Raw genomic sequence first — 7,315 nt, forward strand, 5'->3', positions numbered from 1 at the left:
CTGATCGTGCTCCCCAAATTTCAGGTCTGACCAGAGTTTCCTCAATTGCTCCTTGGATCATTGTACCCCAAAAGTCCTGTGCAGACTTCTCACAACTTTAGCCATGATATTGGCCTTTCTCACATTTGGGTTTCTGTACGGTCCATGCTTCCCATCATAGTCTGTCTTCTTCAAGATGACCACCATCTCCACCATCTCTTCAAAGGACATATTTGAGGCATTATATCTCCTCCTGGATCGTGAACTGACTTACTCTGGGCTTTGGACGTTGTTGCTGATAACAGCACACACCTGCTGTGTCTCTGCCATGTGCTCTCACACTGCTCTGAAAGAGAAGAGGCAGGGCATACACTAGAAAGAAGGAAAGCAGCAGAGTGTATATAAAGCATAACACGAGGGCGACATACATACGATCTGTGAGTGGAAGACGGAGTATCGTTAGCGCTGATCGTTCAAACGAAGGTACAATTGTAACTTGGGGCATCAGTGTTTTTTTTTTTCGAAAAGGAACGTTTATTGAGCATGGAAAAATACATAGGATAACAGAAACACATGTGGGGTGCAACATGCACCAAATATACGGATAAAACAGCTGTTAACAATAGCATGGGCTGAGAAAACAGTCCTTTGTTTACAAGTATAATAGTACATTAACAAGAGTAGTGCGGTGTGTTCAGGGAGGGGGGGAAGAGAGGACCTCAGAGAGTGGGAGTCACAGGCAAATCCACAGCCCAGGTTGCGTAAGTTTGTTCAGATGGGGGAAACATGGAACCATCAGCCTGGGGCGGGGACCCCTCCTTCAGCTACGGGGGTCAACTGGTCTCATCGGGCCGGCCCTTAATAGTTTAAGGGGCATAGTAGTTACAGGTTACACTGGGTCAGTACATGTATCCGGATCCCCCACCCACTTATCCCATATCTTGGCAAATTTGCCCGGGCAACCTGTGTATACAGCAATTTTTTATAGGGGAGAGTGGCGTTAACAGCCGTCTTCCATTGCCAGGCAGTGGGAGATGTTGAGCTCATCCAGGTGCGGGCTATCTGCAGCCTGGCAAGAAATAGAGTCTCTTGCAGGAAGGTAGTCAGAATCCTTGTCTCCTCAGGTATAAGGAGAATCCCCAGCAAACACTGACGGGGACAGAGTGTCAGCGGGGAGCCCATTTGGTCATGGAGGAAGTCAACAATCTGTTTCCAGTAAGCCTGCAGCTCAGGACAGGATTAAAGGAGGTGGTAGAACGTGGCCTGGGGATCACCACACTTAGGGCATGTCGGATCATAGCCAGGCCTAAATTTGGACAGCCGCCTAGGGGTTAAATATGACCTGTGGAGCATGTAAAGGTGTGTAAGTCTGTCTGAAAGTTTAGGGGAAACCAGCTTAAGAGCACTGTCCCAGTCCGCGTCCTCGATAATCCCCACGTCCTCCTCCCATCTAGTCTTAAGTCGATATGCACGGATGTTGCCCCCGGCATGAGTAAGTTGTTGTAGAAGAAAGAAATCATTTTCTTAGGGTCGTCTCCTAGGACTGCTGTCACTATCAGGAGTGTCTCAAGTCTGGGGATAGGGGATCCGAATTGGGAGTTAAGGGCATGGCGGAGCTGAAGGTATCGAAAGAACATTCGGTTAGGGAGGCCGAAATCGTCTTTGAGGGCTTGGAAGGGTCTGATATTTCCATTGGCGATGACCTGGGACAGAAAAATAACGCCCCTGGCCAGCCACAGAGAGTGGCCAGGGACGGTAGATAATTCGGGGAGCAAGGGGTTATCCCAAAGGGGGGTGTGGGAGTGGAACCTGGGGGCCCCAGTAATGGACGTAGCCTGCTGCCAGACCAAGCAATGATGGGACAGCATGTCACTCCCCGGGGCGGGTAGTCCCTGGGGGCTGCGCATAAGGAGACGGAGCGGATGCGTGACCTGAGCCGAGTGAGGGGAACCACCAAGGTGGCGTAACGATCTCTGTCAATCTGATTAAAATAATAGAAGTGGGACAGTTGGGAGGCCAGGTAATAATAGTACAGGTCTGGTAGGGCAGTGCCGCCCAGGTGGGAAGGACATTTCAGAGCACTCCATGAGAGCTTGTGCCGAGACGAGCCCCAAACGAACGTATTTAAGAGGGCCTCCAGGGATTTAAAGGTTCTAAGTGGGATTCGCAGGGGAGCGTGCCAGAACATATAGAGCAGCTTGGGGAGGAGGATAATTTTGACCAAATTTACACTGCCCATCCCCCCAAGGGGCAGACGGGACCAAGTCTGGGTTTTGTGTTTAAGCAGGGCGAACAAGGGTTCTATGTTTAAGATGGTGTAGTCAGTTAATGATCGTGAACATTGCTCTCCCAGATATTTTATCAGACTCGCCCTGACCAGGGGCAGTGCCGCCTGGTCAGCAGACGGGGCTCCCAGATCCAGGGGGAGGATCTGGGACTTGGACCAATTGATTCGTAGTCCAGAGTATTCCCCAAACTGCTCTATCAGTCGTAGGGCCGCCTGCAAAGAGGAACCCAAGTCCTCTAGATACAACAACATATCGTCTGCGTATATATATGTGGGGGTGAGCACGAATAGCAATGGCCAATGGTTCAACTGCCAGTACATATAAAAGAGGGGACAGTGGGCATCCCTGACGAGTTCCCCGGGACAAGGGGAAGGAGTCTGAGATCCTACCATTAACCTGGATCCGGGCAGTGGGAGCGCTATACAAAAGCCGAAGCCATTTGATGAAATTGGGACCAAAGCCAAAATTGGCCAGGCATTCCCATAGATAGCTCCATTCAACGGATTCAAAAGCCTTTGCGGCGTCGAGACTCACCACTACCCGGGAGCCAGTGTTATCATGAGTGGCCTGCAGATTCATAAAGAGCCTGCGGAGATTAAAGTGGTTGTAAACCCTTACAAACCACTTTGACCTACAGGTAAGCCTAGATTAAGGCTTACCTGTAGGTCCAAGAAATATCTCCCAAACCTATACGGTTTAGGAGATATTTGCCCGAAGACGGGCACCGCTATCTACGGCGCATGCGCCGTAGACAGCGGCGCGCAGGCGCACTGAGCGGGGCATCGTCGATGACGGCAATGCCGTGAGTCTCGGCTCCCGTGCGCATGCGCGGGAGTGACCACGGAGACCCACCAAGAAGATGGACGCTCGGAACTACAGGAGACAGCGGTGACTTCGCTGGCTCTTGTGTCAGGTAAGTGACACATAATGGACTACTATGTGATGCATAGTAGTCCATTATGCTTTGCCTTTACAGGGAATGAAAGAGGACGTAAACTCATCAGGGTTTACTTCCTCTTTAAAGGCAGTGTTCTTGTTAGGCATGAACTCCGTCTGATCAGGGTGTATCAGGCTGAGGATAACTTTATTAAGTCGCAAGGCCAAAATTTTAGCTAGGATTTTTACGTCCAGTTGCAGGAGGGAAATTAGGCGGTATGACTCCGGGTAGCAAGGATCCTTACCAGGCTTGGGTATAAGGACAATAAGGGCTTCGCTCATGGAGGCAGGGAGGGACATTGTGTCAAACATGTGAGTGTATAATGTGTGCAGTTCTGGGACTAGTGTGTCTTGGAAATGAGTGTAGAATTCCAGGGGCAGCCCGTCCGAGCCAGGCGCTTTGGAGGATGGGAGGGAGGCAAGCGCCTCGGCAATACAGTCGGGGGAGATGGGGGCCTCCAGGAGGGATCTCTGCTCTGGGCCGATAGAGGGGAACCTAATGGTGTGGAGAAATTGGGTAAGGTCAGTGTGCGAGTGTCGTGATGTGGAGGTGTACAGGGTGGAGTAGAACATTCTAAACTCCTGTAGTATCAGGTCGGGGTCAGAAATCCTGTCACCGTTTTCACTACGGAGCTGAACCACTATCGGGGGGCTGTGGTCCAGCCGGGCCATATAGGCTAACAGTTTGCCCGCTCGCTCGCCGTGCTCAAAAATACGCTGTCTACTGAAAAATAGTCCCTGCTTCACTTTCTCATAGTGTAGGTGGTCGGTCAATCAGGACTGGAGGCGAAGCTGGGTGGCGTGTTCCAGGGAAGGATCTGCCACAAATTGTTGCTCAAGGGACTGCAGGCGCTCCTCAGCCTGTGTCAATGCCTGCCTAGAAGTGGCCTTATATCTGTTGATACGGATGGAGAAGAACAGCCTAGCATGAAGCTTAAATGTCTCCCAGATTGACCCAGTGGATGCTGATCCCGAGTTCGAGCGGAAAAAGTAAGCCACTTCCCTCTGTAGTTCCTCTGATCCCGGGATAACCGTAAGCCAGAAGGGGTTCAGCCTCCATTTGCGGGGGGGTACAGTCAAAGGTAGTCGCAACGTCAACCAGTATGGGGAATGGTCCGACAGCACCCTGGCGTCAAATCCAACTTCCAATAATTCGGGTAGCAGGGAAGGGGAGAGCAGGGCCATGTCTATACGGGACATGACACGGCGAGAAGGGGTGAAGCAGGAGAAGGCCTTTGTGGTCGGATGCTTATGTCTCCAGGAGTCTGTCATGGCTAGTTCAGCTGCAAACCTACCCAACCTAGTGGTATGAGGAGGGGGGGACATTCGATCAGTTGTGCCAAGTCTGTCAAGGCCGGGGTTAAGGGTCATGTTAAAGTCCCCTATCCAGATTACCGGTACTGTGGGGAATTTGGTCATAAAAGTGAGACCCTCTTGCAGGACCTGAAACTGAAAGGGCGGTGGTATGTAGAATGCCATGATAAGCAGCGTCAGACCACTCACGGTGGCATGCAAAAACAGAAATCTACCATGTGGGTCTGAGCACAAGTCATGTAGCTGGAACTGCACAGTTTTAGCAATTAAAATGGCTACTCCTCGGGAGTGGGAGGTGTAAGGGGCACTGTACATCCAGCCGACCCAGGGTTTTCTGAGCGCCCTTTGGGATTGGCCTGTGAGGTGAGTCTCGACGAGGATCGAGATGTCCACTCTCAGGCGTTTAAGGTGGGTAAGGACAGCCAGTCGCTTGGGTTTGGCTCCAAGGCCCCTGACATTCCAGGTGGGGCATCAGTGGTTAGTAGAATATACTGCTTATTGATTGAGGCCTATATTGGGACAAGATTAGGAGAGTTTAGCCTGACATTAGGGTTTGTCTTGTGTTGTGTCTTGCAGATAAAATGGTGGAGCTGCCATGTCTCTGCCAAGTCCAATGCAGGGACTATTCAAACAAGCAAAAGAGGAAGGCAGCGCTGGATAAACTGTTGGAATTGGTGAAGCCTGTGTATCCCACAGCAGACATCACCTATTTTAAGGCCAAAATTGGTAGCCTGAGGAGCACATATAATAGGGAGCACAAAAAGGTCCAGGATTCCCTGAGATCCGGAGCAGCAGCAGATGAAGTATATGTCCCCAGGCTGTGGTACTACCACAGCCTGCGTTTTTTTGTCCGACCACACAGAATCCAGGCCATCGCTATCAACACTTCCTTCCACATCAGCTGAGGCTCCTGAGGTTCAACCTGGGCCTTCAACCTAGGAAGAAGATGTGGAGGAGCCCAGCTTGTCCCAGGTATAGCATTGTTGAACATATTTCTTGTCAAAAATGTTATGATGTTAACTAGATGTTATTGATCACTAATTTTTGATTTAACAAAGTGGTTTACATATCATTAGACAGTAGTTCCCAAAAATGATTGGGGCAAGAATGAAAAATGCTGGGGTCAGAATGATAGTCTTTTCTATTTGTTAACATTCTATTTGCAACAGTCATGAGCTCAAAATTGTGTGCGATTGATGACCAAAAACCTAAAACTATGAACCATTTTCATACACAGGAAAGTCTCAACCACGAGGAGGCCATGGCAAGCAGTCTGATGGAAACCCAGGTTCCTCCCCTCCGCCCTCCAACCAAAAGGACCAGGAAGGCGAGGAACATAAAACAGGCTACCCCTGGTGTCCACGAGGCTTTTGGATGCATCACTGCCAGAAAATTAGAACACATGGAGAAGGCCCAATGCACTACAGCAGCATGAAAGGAAGCATGGAAGGAAGTGTTGAAAGTGTTGGCCTGGGTTTGGTGTGGTGTGGCAAAAAAAGCAGGCTGTTGTAAGACCACAGCCTCGGTACATATATGTCATCTGCTGCTGCTCCCAATCTCTCGTAGTCCTGGACCATATTGTGCTCCCTATTAAATGGACTCCTCAGGTTACCAATTTTGGCAGTCAAATAATTGATGTCTGCCCTGGGGTACAAAGGCTTCACCAATTCCAAACTGTTTCTCCAGCATTGCCTTCCTCTTTATTTTGCTATGACCTTGTGCTCCCTACTAAATTAAAAATATTTGTTTTGACAAATACATGGCTATGTGTTTTACTTCAAAAAGGACAGTGAGTACGCAGGTACATTTCAAAAATACAATGTCAAATTAATAAGGGACACCAACATAGTTTTATCTTTGAGGTTAAAAAATACAAGATAATAATGGTGTTGTGGTAACTTGACACACAAAATGAGAACAAAATTATCTTGGAGATCACGAGAAAAAAAAAAATGATGGCGATCACTAGAAAAAAAAGGAAAAAAAATAATTATTCTGGAGATCACTAGAGATAATAAAAAATACGTTTGTCAGAACTCTGTGAATATCAGCAGCAAAGCAACTTCATTATTATACCATTATAAGAAGAAGAGAATGCACTGCATTGAGAGATTTCATAATTTTCCATGTCACAAGCGTGACATCTCCATTACGAACGCTAGTTTTACAAGACCGATCGCTTCCGGCTCGCACTGGATTCCGAGCATGCGTGGACTTTTGTGCGACGGACTTGTGTACACGCGATCGGAAAGTCCGACAACAAAAATTTGTTGACGGGAAATTTGAGAACCTGCTAGCCAACATTTGTTGGTGGAAAGTCCGACAACAAAAGTTCGATGGAGCATACAGACGGCCGGACTTTCCGCCAACAAGCTCACATCCAACATTTGTTATCAGAAAATCCGATCGTGTGTACACAGCATTAGACAGACTTGAAACAGATAGGAATAGATCACAGAGTGTGTACAGCAGTAGCGGCTGGTGGTAAATTTTTTGGGAGGGCAGCAAACCGTCGGGTAACCTGCACCACCACCCCTGTTTGGTCAGCTGAGTCATCCAGAGCACTTACCCCATCTATGGCGAGCAGAATTTCACCCGGGGCAACAGGCGAAGGGCATCACGGACGGCATCCCCTTTCCCTGCTCTCCTCTGTGGGCATCACGGTGACTTCCGTCTCCTCCTTCCTCCTCAGCGGCCAATTGGAACACTTCTCCTTTTGGCCAATCGTGAAACGGGTACCAATCACCAGGAGGATAATCAGTGTGACATATTTTCACACTGATTATCCTCCTGGTGAT

At 49.0% G+C, this 7,315-nt stretch overlaps 1 long non-coding RNA gene across 1 annotated transcript; it reads left to right on the forward strand.

Annotated features, from left to right (window-relative positions):
* The first annotated feature begins 331 nt into the window (after positions 1-331).
* Positions 332-6,273, forward strand: LOC143998269 (uncharacterized). The gene is made up of 2 exons (XR_013277813.1): positions 332-462; positions 5,755-6,273. It is a non-coding gene; the product is annotated as an uncharacterized LOC143998269 (long non-coding RNA).
* The last annotated feature ends 1,042 nt before the right edge of the window (positions 6,274-7,315 follow it).

Source organism: Lithobates pipiens, unplaced genomic scaffold (genome assembly GCF_037356315.1).
Source record: "Lithobates pipiens isolate NorthernLeopardFrog02 unplaced genomic scaffold, aLitPip1_a1.2 Scaffold_19, whole genome shotgun sequence".
In the NCBI taxonomy this organism is placed as follows: Eukaryota; Metazoa; Chordata; class Amphibia; order Anura; family Ranidae; genus Lithobates; species Lithobates pipiens.